The sequence below is a fragment of the Trachypithecus francoisi genome, unplaced genomic scaffold (genome assembly GCF_009764315.1).
Source record: "Trachypithecus francoisi isolate TF-2019V2 unplaced genomic scaffold, Tfra_2.0 Lachesis_group6, whole genome shotgun sequence".
Lineage (NCBI taxonomy): Eukaryota > Metazoa > Chordata > Mammalia > Primates > Cercopithecidae > Trachypithecus > Trachypithecus francoisi.
In genome coordinates this window covers 69,655,876-69,670,138 of record NW_022681471.1, presented here as the reverse complement: position 1 = coordinate 69,670,138, position 14,263 = coordinate 69,655,876, and the positions used below count along the sequence as shown (strand labels likewise).

Genomic DNA, 14,263 nt, shown 5'->3' with positions numbered 1-14,263 from the left:
GGTAGCTTGCCTGGGAAAGAAGAGATATGCACAACTCTAGAGATTCTTCAGATTTTTCCAAGGACTACTGCAGAGGGAGAGGATGGATGGGGACAAAATAAGTGAGAAAAAAAAATCAGTGGAGTTTTCAGTAGGCTGACAAGTGCCTCCATCACATCAGAGCATTCCTGCTTTTATATTATTTATGCAATGCACTTCAGTATAAAATTGCAATTGGAAAGGAAAGGGGGTTCCATGGATTTAGAAAGGTTTTAATTTTCTAACTTCTAGCTGCAAGTGAATCTGAAAAAGTAAGAGTGTAGTTTTTATAGCTTTTGTAATGATGATAGAAATAGAGAAGAGGGTTGAAAATAATAAGAATATTGAGTTAGTTCAACAGGATCCACTGCAATTAATATTTTTTTGCTCTAAATCTGATTACTTTTTAGAGCTTATTAAGGCATAACTGATGTACAATAAACTGCACATATTTAAAGTACATTATTTGGTCAATTTTGACAAATGTGTACATTCGTGAAATCATTGCAGTAATCTAGATAATGAGCATGTACATCATCCTCAAAAGTTTCTTCATGTCCTTTTTTAGTTCATCCCTCCCTCCACCACCATCCTCTGGCAATTACTGATCTGCTTTCTGTAACTGTAGATTAATTGGCATTTTTAGAATTATTTATATGTGGAATTATACAGTATTTACTCTTTTTGTCTAGAGATTTTCCACTTAGCATAATTATTTTGAGATTCAGAATAAGGTGTGTATCAACATTTTAATTCTTTGTATTGCTAAGTAGTATTTCATTGTGTTGATAACACAGTTTGTCTTATCTGATTACCTGTTGATGGGTAGTTGGGTTGTTTACAGTTTGGGGCTGTTACAGATAAAGCTGTTCTGAACATTTATGTACAAGTTGTTTACCAGTACTTTTAAAATTTAACTAATGACTTCCATTTTCAAAATGTTTCCAGCAGAAACTGACTTGGGAAATGTTGCATTTGTGTGTCTCTTTGTACTCAAGCTATTTTTGGCAGTTTTTGTTGTTGTTATTTTATATCCTTTGATGTTATTACACACTGTTGATCCTACAGTTGCACCTCCCCAAGCATTGTGAATAGGTTTCTGAAAGCCTGTGTAAGAAGAATTTCAGTTGAATAATGTAAGACTTGTATAAGGAGTTTTCTTGAGGGGGACTGAGAGGCAAAAGCCCTTGTAAATATTTTATATTTACTAAAACAAACCACTAAATATAATACCAAATAAAGATGGTATTAATTTCCTTTTAAACCCACTGGCCTAGACAAAGGCTAGAGTCTTCACCCAGCTAGGGATGACTGGAAGTCCGTAAGTGGACAAAAGACACAACCCTAAAATATTCCGTTTCAGACCTAGGCTAGGTGCGGTGGCCTGTAATCCCAGCACTTTGGGAGGAGGCTGAGGCAGGAGGATCACTTAAGGCCAGGAGTTTGAGACCAGTCTGGGCAACATAGCAAGATCCCATCTCTACAAAACAACAACAACAACAAACTTGAGGCCAGGAGTTTGAGACCAGCCTGGGCAACATAGCAAGATCCCATCTCAACAACAGCAACAAACAGACCTATTGCTCCTCCATGGAGCCAGGGAACATGGCAACACAGAGGATTCCCATCTCTAGTACTGGGCTGGCCTATGGCAGCAAACAGCTGTTGTTTCAGGAAAGGAGTTCAGAGAGAAATTGCATGGTGTGAAAAACTGTTAATGAAACAGGATATGAAGTCCATCTCATGTCTTTCTTCCAGTAATCCCCAAAGAAATGGCCATACTTGTATTTCACTCTTATTTTATTTTATATTTCCTTAATAAAATTTTAAAAGGTTCATGGGGCTATTTGGAAACCAAGGATGACTCTTTAGGCCATGAGGAGAGTGTGGCATGAGATTTTGCCACAGTATGGAAAGGAGAAGCCTGGAATGAGGAACCAAGCACAAAAGCTTTGTCCTGGGATCTGGAGTTCCTGCAAGTGTCCTTGAGAATGAACTACTGCAGAGAAAAGCAGGGGCAGAACCCTTCAGAGAGCATTGGCTCATCAGCTGCTACAACCTGATGAGCCAATCAGGTTCTTGCTGCTCTTGTCCACCCTTCAGACTCTTTCCTGAGCCTCAAGGCCAGCTTGAGCAATATTTCGCTCTTCTGGGCTCTTCTGGGCTGCCCAGGGAGTTGGGGGTGGTGCTGAGCCCATTTTGTGGCTTGGAGACAGTGTTTGTGCACCAGGGTAGTCCCCACTAGAAGGCAGGAAAGAGCTGGAGAGGTTTGGAGAGAGGCCCAGTAAGAAGCACGTTGCAATTTTCTTCCACAACCAACCCCCAAATTGGGGTGACAATTCCAGGGAAATGGGATGCATTGTTCTCTACTTGCTGCTAGCCTCTGGGCGATGAACAAAGTAGTAAATTGGCCCTGTGAGGGAGGGGACACAAAGGGGAGGTGGTGGAGGATATGGGGACCAGGAGCCCCTGGGGCTGACTGATCTGCTTACAAACATCAGAACTTCCCCTCTGTGACCCTCCCAGCCCCCAGGGAATGAGAACTGTTTTGCTCTCCTAGATCAGAAAGAACAAGATGTCCTTATCTGGTGGGAGAGGGCTGGTCAATACCACCTCCAAGGAGAGAAGAGAAGGGAACCAAGAGAACTGCAAGCCCAGCAGGAGGCATCATTCTTGGGGAAAGCCTAGAAAGAAGCAGGCAGGCTCCATCCCAGGCCCCCAGGGTTTCAGGAGTCCGGATGGGCGGTGGATTCAGACTCTATACTCTCCCACCAATGCTTCAAAGCCCTGGTGCTTGTGGCTGGTGTGAATTTTTTGCTTTTATTGTCTTTATGAGCTTTTTCTAGACCTGGCTTCTAAAAAGCTATGAAAGCCAAACAGCTGCTCAGGCTACAGCATTCTCCACCCCCTTTCCTGACTCCCTATTTGCCATTCCTCTGATCTTTCTTGAGCACCTGCTTTACTGTGGGAGAATAGCCATCCCTCAGTATATGTGGGAGATTAGTTCCAGGACCCCTTGCAGACACCAAAATCCATAGATGCTCATGTCTCATGTCCTTTATAAAAAATGGTGTAGTGTTTGCATATAACCTATACACATCCTCTCATAAACTTTATATAACTCTAGATTACTTATGATACCTAATACAATGTAAATGCTATGCAAATAGTTGTTATGCTATATTATTTAAAGAGTAATGACAAAGTCTGTACACGTTTAGCACAGACACAGTCATCCATTTTTTTTCAAACATTTTCGATCTGCTGTTGGTTAAACCCACTGATGCAGAACCCACTGATAAGGAGGCAAAAGATTCTGTCTGGGGTCTGCTGCAAACCCATGCTTCTTCCAGGGCTCTCAGTCTCTGTGACTTTCCTCACCTTAAAGTTGCCCTTTTGTGTCTGGTAAAAACAACGTTGCCCTTCCCTGAATTAATTTACCAACCTTGGTCCAGAAGCCCATGGCTTTGTCACAATATTCAATACTTAGTGATGTGGCCCTAGAGAGGTTTTAGACCTTCAGTCAAGGTTCTGATATTTTTTATCTGATTCTACCTACCCAGATCATTTTATGGCCACAGAACCAAATGCAGCTAGACACTTTCCTGGCACAACTGGTGAGTTTTGTTCAATTCAACAAACCTTTCTTGAACACCATGTCACCATATACCCAGATAGCTCTCAGCCAGAGAGAGAGGTATAAAGCCCTTTAAGGGCCCACCCCTCTCCTCCATCTTCCTGCCTTTTCCTGCCTTTCTACACTTCTTCTGCCCATATAGGCTCAGCTCCATCTAGAGAAAGCTAAGCTGAAAGTGGTAAGGGGCCTTAGATATAATCTTTTCAGACCCCTAATGATATAGACAGAGAAAGCAAGACCCAGAAGAGTAAGAAATTTGACCTAGGCTACACAGCAGATTAGTGGTAGAGGTTGGAGTTGGGGGTCTAAGGCTAAGGGGCTTCTAAAACAAAGAGAATATCCCAAGTTAGTATGTACATTGGGGTGGATGTGGGAACATGTGAAAAGCAGGTCAAGACTCATAACCCAGACTTTGTGGCCAATCTAGGATTGGTTTGAAGGTTACCTTGTAGGCTCCTAGCACTCCCGCCCAAAGTACATCTCAGAAACAGAAATGGTACCTCTGGGTAATTCTTTTGGAGCTTGAAGGCTGTGCACATTTAGTTTTCAAAAAATAAAATCCTAGTATAGGCAAAACCTTGTAGGAACAAAGCCCTGAGGGAGGCAGCTCAGAAAAGACAATTAAGAAAACCCCCAGGGAGAGCCTTTGTAACTACATAGTACACAAAATTCTACCAGTTTTAAAAAAGGTATTCTTGCCTCTTTCCATATATTCTACAGACTGATTGTTGTCAGGCATGCTCCATGACATAGAAATCTGACTTTGTCAATCCCCAGCCCAGAAACCAGTCATTAATCTCATAGTCCTGGTGAGATTAAATTCAAACTCCTGGCCATGCCATTCAAGTTCCTGGGCAACTTTCCCAGGATCATCTTTTCCCACCCAACTCTTACCTAAACCACCCACACATACCTTCTTCATTCACACCATATCACATTTCAAGTCTGCAAACCATTGTTCATGCTGTTCCATCAACTTGAGATGCCTTTCTCTACTTTTTGATTATTAGATTATCCTTCAGGGCTCAACTCAAAGATCACCCTCTATTCTGTTAAACTTTAAAAAAAAAGCTTTATTGAGGCAAAATTTATTTGCCACACAATTAACCCAACTAAAGTATACAATTCAATGGTCTTTAGTAAATTCACAGACTTTATAACCATTACCACAATCAATTTTAGAACGTTGTTCATCACCTGCAAAGACAGGTACCCTTTAGGCATCCCTACCACCACAATCTCCCCATCACCCCCTCACAGACCTTGGCAAATACTAATCCACTTTCTGTTTCTATAAATGTGCATGTTCTAGACATTTCATATAAGTGGAATTATATAATAAATGGTCTTTTGACTGACTTTTTATCACTTAGCATAATGTTTTCAAGGTTCTTCTATATCATAGCATGTATTAGCAACAAATTTCTTTTTATGGCTGAATAATAGCTATTGTATGGATAAACTGTACCACATTTTGTTTATGCACTTACAAATTCATGGATCTTTCGGTTGTTTCTACTTTTTGGCTATTATGACTAATGCTGCTAGGAGAAGTCCTGTACAAGTTTTTAAATTAGATGAACATTTTTATTTGTCTTGGTTATATACCTAACAGCAGAATTGTTGGATGATATGATACCTCAATTTTTTTTAATTTTTAATTTAATTTTTATGTATACATAATAGTTGCACTATTTATGGGGTACACGTGATATTTTGATACAAGCATACAATCTATAATGGGCAAATCAAGGTAACCGGGAAATCCATCACCTTAAACATTTATCTTTTTTTTGTGTTAAGAACATTCTAATTCCATTCTTCTAGTTATTTGGAAATACATAATTTTTTTTTTAAGTATGGCACCCTATTGTGCTACCAAACACTAGATCTTATTCCTTCTATCTAACTATATTTTTGTAACCGTTAGCCCCCCTTCTTTATCCCCCACTCCCTATTACCCTTCCCAGCCTCTGGTAACCATCACTCTACCCTTTAGTTTCATGAAACCAATCAACCTTTTTAACTCATATATATGAATAAGAACATGCAACATTTGTCTTTCTGTGCTTGGCTTATTACACTTAATATAATGACTTCCAGTTCTACTCATGTTGCTGCAAGTGACAGGATTTCATTCTTTTTTATGCCTGAATAATATTCCATTGTGTATATGTTACCACATTTTCTTTATCCATTCACCTGTTGATGGGTACTTACGTTGATTCGACATCTTAGCTATTGCATATAGTGCTGCAACAAACATGGGAGTGCAGACATCTCTTGGATATACTGATTTTTCTTCTTTTGGATATATACCCAGCAGTGGGAATGCTGGATCATATGGTGGTAACTTTATGTTTATATTTTAAGGAACTGCCAAAATGTTTTCCAAAACAGCTAACCCATTTTACATTCCTACAAACAACACATGAAGATTTCAATTTCTATACATCCTCACCAACACTTATTTTTTGTATTTTTTTTAATAGCTATCTTAGTAGTTGTGAAGTGGTATCTCATTTTGGTTTTGATTTGCAGTTCCTTGGTGAATAAGATGTTAGGTATCTTTTCACGTGCTCATTGGCCATTTGTATATCTTCTTTAAGGAAATGTTTATCGAAACCCTTGGCCTGTTTTTTGTTTTTATTTTTTTTATTTTATTTATTTATTTATTTATTTTTTTTGAGACGGAGTCTCGCTCTGCCGCCCAGGCTGGAGTGCAGTGGCCGGATCTCAGCTCACTGCAAGCTCCGCCTCCCGGGTTTATGCCATTCTCCTGCCTCAGCCTCCCGAGTAGCTGGGACTACAGGCGCCCGCCACATCGCCCGGCTAGTTTTTTGTATTTTTAGTAGAGACGGGGTTTCACCATGTTAGCCAGGATGGTCTCGATCTCCTGACCTCGTGATCCGCCCGTCTCGGCCTCCCAAAGTGCTGGGATTACAGCTTGAGCCACCGCGCCCGCCTGTTTTTTGTTTTTAAAGATGATTTTAGGGCAGTTTTAGGTTTGTAGCAAAATTGAGCAGAAGGTGCAGACATTTCCTGTATACCCGCTACCCCCCAGCACGCACAGCACCCCCACTATTAACTCCTTCACCAGAATAGTACTTTTATTACAATTGATGAACCTACATTGACACATCATTGTTACCCAAAGTTCATAATTTACATTAGGTTCACTCTTGGTGTACATTCTATAAGTTTTGTCAAATATATAATAACATGTGTCAGCCGGGCGCGGTGGCTCAAGCCTGTAATCCCAGCACTTTGAGAGGCCGAGACGGGCGGATCACGAGGTCAGGAGATCGAGACCATCCTGGCTAACACAGTGAAACCCCGTCTCTACTAAAAAATACAAAAACTAGCCGGGCGAGGTGGCGGGCGCCTGTAGTCCCAGCTACTCGGGAGGCTGAGGCAGGAGAATGGCGTAAAAACCCGGGAGGCGGAGCTTGCAGTGAGCTGAGATCCGGCCACTGCACTCCAGTCCGGGCGACAGAGCGAGACTCCGCCTCAAAAAAAAAAAAAATAATAACATGTGTCTACCATTTTAGTATCATACAGACTAGTTCCACTGCTCTGAAAAGTCCCTGTGCTTTACCTGTTCATCTCACCATCCCCTGGCAACCACTGATCCTTTTACTGTCTCCATAGTTTTGCTTTTTCCAGAATATCATCTGATTGGAATCATATAGTATGGAGGTTTTCCAGATTGGTGTCTTTCACTTAATAATATGCACTTAAGATTCCTCTATGTGTTTTCATGACCTGATAGCCAATTTCTTTTGAGTGCTGAACAATACTCCACTGTCTAGATGTACCAGAGTTTATTCATTCACCTACCAAAGGAAATCTTGGTTGCTTCCAAGTTTTGGCAATTATGAATAAAACTGCTATAAACAATAATGTGCAGGTTTTTGTGTGTGTGTGTGGACATAGGTTTTTGACCCACTTGGGTAAATACCAAGGAGCACAATTGCTGGATTGTATCATAAGAGCTTGTTTAGTTTTGTAAGAAACTGCCAGACTGTCCTCCAAAGTGGGTGTACCATTTTGCATTCCCACCAGCACTAAATGAGAGTTCCTGTTGCTTCACATCATCACCAGCATTTGGTGTTGTCAGTGTTTTGGATTTTGGTTATTCTAATAGGTATGTAGTGGTATCTCGTTGTTTCCATCTGCAATTCCCTCATGACATATGATACTGAGCATCTTTTCATATGCATATTCACCATCCATATATATTTTCTGGTGAAGTGTTCATTTAGATTTGCCTTTTAAAATATCAAGTTATTTATTTTCTTTTTGTTGAATTTTAAGAGTTCTTTGTATATAATATTAACAATTCTTTATCAGATATATCATTTGCAAATATTTTCTCCCAATCTTCTCATTCACTTGATAGTGTCTTTCATAGAACAGAAATTCTTAATTTTAATGAAGTCCAGTTTACAAATTATAACTTTTATGGATTGTGCCTTTGTTGTTATATATAAAAATTTACCACCCAAGGTCACTGAAATTTTCTTTTATATTATCTTCTACGAATTTTAGAGTTTTGCATTTTACATTTAGGTCTATGCTTAGTTTTGTGTGAATTTTTGTGAAGGGTGTAAGCTCTGTGTTGTTACTGTTATTTTAGGATTAGGAATGAATGACAGTTATAATCCTGTGACCTCATTTCTCTGATGGCTCTAAGAACAGTGGTTTATTTTTCAGTTTGTTTAGCTTTTTATTTGTTGTTAAGACAGAGTGATAACTTCCAAGCTCTTTACATGCCAGACTGGAAAACCTTTGCCCATTTGTAAATGTTATTTGTCTTTTTATTGTTGAATTATTAGAGTTTTAAATATATATTCTGGATACTCAACCCTTATCAGATAAATGATTTGAAAATATTTTCTCTCATTCTGTGTGTTGTCTTTTCACTTTCTTACTGGTGTCGCTTGAAGTACAAGTTTTTCATTGTTTTATTGTGGTGAAATATACAGAACACAAAATTTATAATTTTAACCATTTTAATTGTACATTTCAGTGGTACTAAGTACATTTACGTTCTTGTGCAGGTATCACCACCATCCATCTCCAGTACTTTTTCATCTTCCCAAACTGAAACTCTGTATCTTTTAAACAATTACTCTCCATTTTCTCTTCTTCTCAGTCCTTGGCAACCACCATTCTACTTTCTGTCCCTATGGATTTGATGACTCTAGGTATATCATGTAAATGGAATCAGACAGTACTTACTTGTCTTTTTGTAACTGGCTTATTTCACTTAGCATAATGTCTTCCAGGTTCACCTATGTTGTAGCATGTGTCAGAATTTCCTTCCTTTTTAAGGGTGAGTAATATTTCATTGTATATACACACATACATGTATACATATGTATACATATACATTTTGTTTATCCAATCATCCATCAATGGACATTTGGGTTGTTCCCACTTTTTGGCTATTGTGAATGATGCTGCTCTGAACTTTAGTGGACAGATGTCTGTTTGAGTCCCTGATTTCAATTATTCTGGGTATATACCCAGAAATATGTTTTTAATTTTTATGAACTCCAATTTATCTAGTGTTTTTTTGTTGGTTGTGCTTTTAAATTATTTCTAAAAGACTACTGCCTATTCTATTTACTTCTATGCTTTCTTCTAGGACTTCTATATTTGTAATTCTTACATGTAGGTATGTACTTCATTTTGAGCTAATTTCTATATATGGTTTCACGCAGGAATTCAACTTCATTCTTTTGTATGTGAATATCTAGTTGACCCATCACCATTTGCTGAAAAGACTGTTTTATCTGTATTGAATTATCTTGGCACCCTTGCTAATAATCAATTCACAGTAAACATAAAGGGGTTTTTTAATGGACTCTCAATTTTGTTTCATTAATCTGTATGTTCATTCTTATGCAAGTACCACATGATTTTCATTACTGTACCTTTGTAGTAGATGTGAAATTAGGAAGTGTGAATCTTCCAACTTTGTTGTTCATTTTTCTTCTTTCTTTTTTTTTTTAAAAAAGACATTTATTCAGCATCATAATCAGACTATTACATTTAGCAATTAACAGCATGGGTGCAAAAAAAAAACTACATTAAAACCCTTGGTTGGAATGCTTTACACTTTCCACGGAACAGAAACTAAATAACACGTTATACAATTAGTCACAAATACAATCCTTGAGTTTTTTCCCCATACATATGAGTATTTGTCTAAAACATATCTGCTTTGTAGCAGTTAGGTCCTGCCACCACTGTGCTTGGCTAAATTCACAAATCCGTTGTAACCTGTAGCTTCCCTGCCACTTCTCTGGCTCTCCTCTCCTACTAAGCTTTGTTTCCTAATTAAAATCTTCTGCCACTGCCACAGCTACTGCTACTACTGGAACCACCATAGCCACCTTGGTTTTGTGGTTTGGCAAAGTATTGGCCTCCACCACCATAGGGGCCAGAGCTTCTGCCTCCAAAGTTTCATGGGTCCAAAATTTGAAGACTGATTGTTGTAATTGCCAAAATCATTGTAGCTTCCACCACCTCCAAAATTGCTTCCATCATTACCAAATCCATTATAGCCACCCCCACTGCCACCATAACCACCACCACTGAAGTTTTCTCCACGACCACCACCTCCATGACCATGACCAAAGTTTCCAGAACCACTTCCACCTCTGGCTGGATGAAGCACTAGCCATCTCTTGCTTTGACAGGGCTTTCCTAACTTCACAGTTGTGGCCATTCACACTATGGTATTTCTGAATGACAATCTTATCCACGGAGTCATTGTTGTCAAAGGTTACAAAGGCAAAACCCCTTTTCTTACCACTGCCTCGGTCAGTCATGATTTCAGTCACTTCAATTTTTCCATACTATTCAAAAGAATCTCTTAGTTGATGTTCTTCAGTGTCTTCTTTAATGCCACCAACAAATATCTTTTTCAAAGTTAAGTGGGCACCTGGTCTTTGAGAATCTTCTCTTGAGACAGCTCTCTTGGGTTCCACAACTCTTCCATCCATCTTGTGTGGCCTTGCATTCATGGCTGCATCTATCTCCCCCATGGTGTCATATCTGACAAACCCAAAGCCCCTGGAGGGCTTGGTGTTTGGATCACTCATTACCACACAGTCTGTGAGCATTCCCCATTGTTCAAAATGGCTCAACCATTTTGAGCCATTTTCAGGTTGTTTCAAAACTCAGCCCTCCAATGAAGAGCTTCCTCAGCTGTTCGGGCTCTTTAGGAGACACTGACTTAGACAGGATGGCAGGGAGAAGACAGACTTTAATGATGCTTCCTCAGTGGTGTCCATGGGCAGAAAGCCGTTGTTCATTTTTCAAGATTGTTTTTGCTATTCTAGTTCTCTTGCACTTTCATACAACTCTTAGGATCAGTTTGTCAATTTCTGCAAAGAAAATGCAGCCAGGGTTTTTATAGGGATATTGTTGAATCTTTAGGTAAATTTACAGATTTACTTAAATTTACAGATTTACCATCTTAATAATATTAAGTCTTCTGATCCATGAAAATGGAATGTTTCCACTTATTTAGATATTTTTTAATTTCCTCCAACAATATTTTGTAGCTTTCAGAGTATAAGTTTTATACTTCTTTTGTTAAATTTATTCCTAAGTATTGTATACTTTTTTATGCTTTTGTAAATGGAATTGTTTTAATTTTATTTGAAAATTGTTTATTGCTGGTATATAGAAATATAATTCATCTTTGTACATTGATTTTCTATCTTGTAACTTTGCTAAACTAAGTTATTAGTTCTAGTAGGTGTTTTTGCAGATTCCTTAGTCTTTTCTATATAAAAGATCATGTCATCTGCAAACAAAGGTAGTTTTATTTTTTTCCTTTTCCAACCTAGATGACTTTTATTTCTTTTTCTTGTCTAAATGTCCTGACTGAAACCTCAAGTACAGTGCTGAATAATAGATATGATGACAGCAAACATTCTTGTCTTGTTGTTGATCTTACAGGGAAAGCAGCCTTTCAGTATGATATTAGCCTTGAGATTTTCATAGATGACCTTTATCATGTTTATCATGTTGAAAAAATTCCCTTCTATTCCTAGTTTGTTGAATGTTTTTATTGTGAAAGAATGTTATATTTTGTCAAATGCTTTCTCTACATCTCTTGAAATAATCATGTGATCTTCTTTGTCTTTTATTCTATTGAGATAGTGTATTACATTGGTTGATTATCAATGTTAACTCAACTTTACATTCCTGGGATAAACCCCATTTGGTAACGATTTATAATTTTTTCTATATGTAACTGGAGTTAATTTGCTAGATTTTGTCAATGATTTTATTTTTGCATCAATTTTCTTAAAAGATATTGGTCTGTAGTATTCTCTTCTTGTGATATCTTTGGCTGACTTCACAGGATGAGTTGGAAATGTTCCCTCTTGTTCTAGAAGAGTTTGTGAAGAATTGGTATAATTATTTTCTAAATATTCGGTAAAATTCACCAGTGAAGACATTTGAGTTGGGGGTTTATTTAAGGGGAGCAGAGTATTTTAATTACTAATTCTATCTTTTTACTTATTACAGTTAAATTCAGATTTTCTGTTTCTTGCATGGATTTTGGCAGCTTCTGTCTTTATAGAAATTTTTCCATTTCATTTAAGTAATTTAATTTAGTAGCACACAATTGTTCATAGTATTTCTTTATGTTCCTTTTATTTCTGTAAAGTCAGTACTGATGTCTCCTCTTCATTCTTAATTTTACTAATTTGCATCTTCTCATTATTTTTCTCGTTAAGTCTAATTAAAGGTTTGCCAGTTCTGTGGATCTTTTCACAAAACCAACTTATGATTTCATTTGATTTTCTCCATTGTTTTTTGTTCTATTTTATTTGTTCCCGTGAAGTTTTTATTATTGCCTTCCTTCTGCTTGCTTTGGGTTTAGTCTGCTCTTCTTTTTCTTGTTTCTTTAGTTGGAATATTAGGTTACTGATTTGAGATGTTTTAAATTATTTTTATTGAGATAAAATTCATAGACCATAAAATTCACCCTTTAAAAGTGTACAATTCAGTGTTTTAAATGTATTTTCAATATCTTGCAACCATTACCATGATCTAATTCCACAACATTTCAAAACCGCCAAAATAAACCCTGTAACTAATAGCAGTTTCTCCCTTAGTGCACCCGACCCTAGCTCCTAATGACCAATATCTACTCTCTGTATCTCTGAATTTTCCTATTCTGGATATTTCATATAAAATATTTTTGGTTGACAGTTTTTTCCTTTCATCATTTTAAATATGTCATCCCTCTATGCCTTTTAGCTTCTATTCTTTCTGGTAGAAGTCAGCCATAAATCTTATTGGAATTCCTCTTATACATGATAACTAATTTTCTCTTGCTGCTTTTAAAGTTTCCCTTGGTTTTTGGCTTCTGACATTTTGATATGGTGTTTCTGAAGTGTCTCTCCTTGTGTTTATCCTATTTGTTATTTGTAGAGCTTCTTAGAGGTGTAGATTAATAACTTTCTTCAAATTTTGAAAGTTTTTCTTATTTTTGAATATTTTCTTCTGTTTATTTCTCTCTCTTCTCTTTTGGAATTCCATTGCATGTATATTGGTGTGCTTAATAATGCCCCACATTTCTCTGAGTCTCTGTTCATTATTCATCGTTCTGTGTCCTCAATCTTCTTCAATTTGCACAATACGTATTGATCTATCTTCAAGTTTGCTAACTTTATTTCCTGTCTACTGTTGATCTCTTCTATGAAACTTTTTGTTTCAGTTATTGTATTTTTCAACACTAGACTTTCTGAATTTTGATCTCTTTATTGATTTTCTATTTGATGAAAAGAATTTCTCACAAATTCTTTTAGTTTTTTTTTTTTTTTCTTTTTTTTCTTAAGACAGGGTCGCCCTGGGTCACCCAGGGTGGAGTGCAGTGGTACAGTCTTGGCTCACTGCAGTCTTGACTTCCTGGGCTCAACTGATTCTCCCATCTCAGCCTCCCAAGTAGCTGGGACCACAGCCATCTGCCACCACAAACAGTTAATTTTAGCTAATTTTATTTTTTGTAGAGATGGGCACTGTGTTGCCCAGGCTGGTCTTGAACTCCTGGACTCAAGTGATCCTCCTGCTTTGGCCTCTGAAAAGTGCTGGGATTACAGGCATGGGCCACCCTGCCTGACTCTTTCAGTTCTTTAAGCATAGCTTCCTTTAGGTCTTTGAACATATTTATAGTAGCTGCTTTGTCCTCTAAGTTCAACATCTGGCGTAGTTCAATGAAGTCTATTTCCCTGCAGCATACAGCCTCTGTGTCACTCCTCAGAGGTCACAGTCTTGGGCATGTACACAGTATCTACCACCAGTGATACTGTGATTTTAACTGGGCTCTCTGTCTCCTTACCTAAGATCCTCTTTGAGTTTCTGGATGATCTATCTCTAATAATATCACAACCAGCCTATTAGCCTCCACTTCTTAATTCCATTAGTGTTTTTAAACAATGCCCTGGGATACAAATTTTTCCACATTAAAATTGGGTCTTTTCAAGTCTTCAAGGCTTGCCCAGACCCTAAAAGGGTTCTTCTTAGTTTTTTCTCTGGTTCTCTCTGTTAAACTTCTAGCTGGTGAACCATTCT

The 14,263-nt window shown here is 37.9% G+C and overlaps 1 protein-coding gene and 1 pseudogene across 1 annotated transcript in view; one reads left to right on the top strand and one right to left on the bottom strand.

The window, feature by feature from the left end:
* Nucleotides 1-14,263, top strand: part of SLC16A2 (solute carrier family 16 member 2) — a 99,873-nt gene that overhangs the window by 40,915 nt on the left and 44,695 nt on the right. The gene's annotated exons all lie outside the window — the stretch shown is intronic.
* LOC117077872 lies at nucleotides 9,969-10,806 on the bottom strand (annotated as a pseudogene).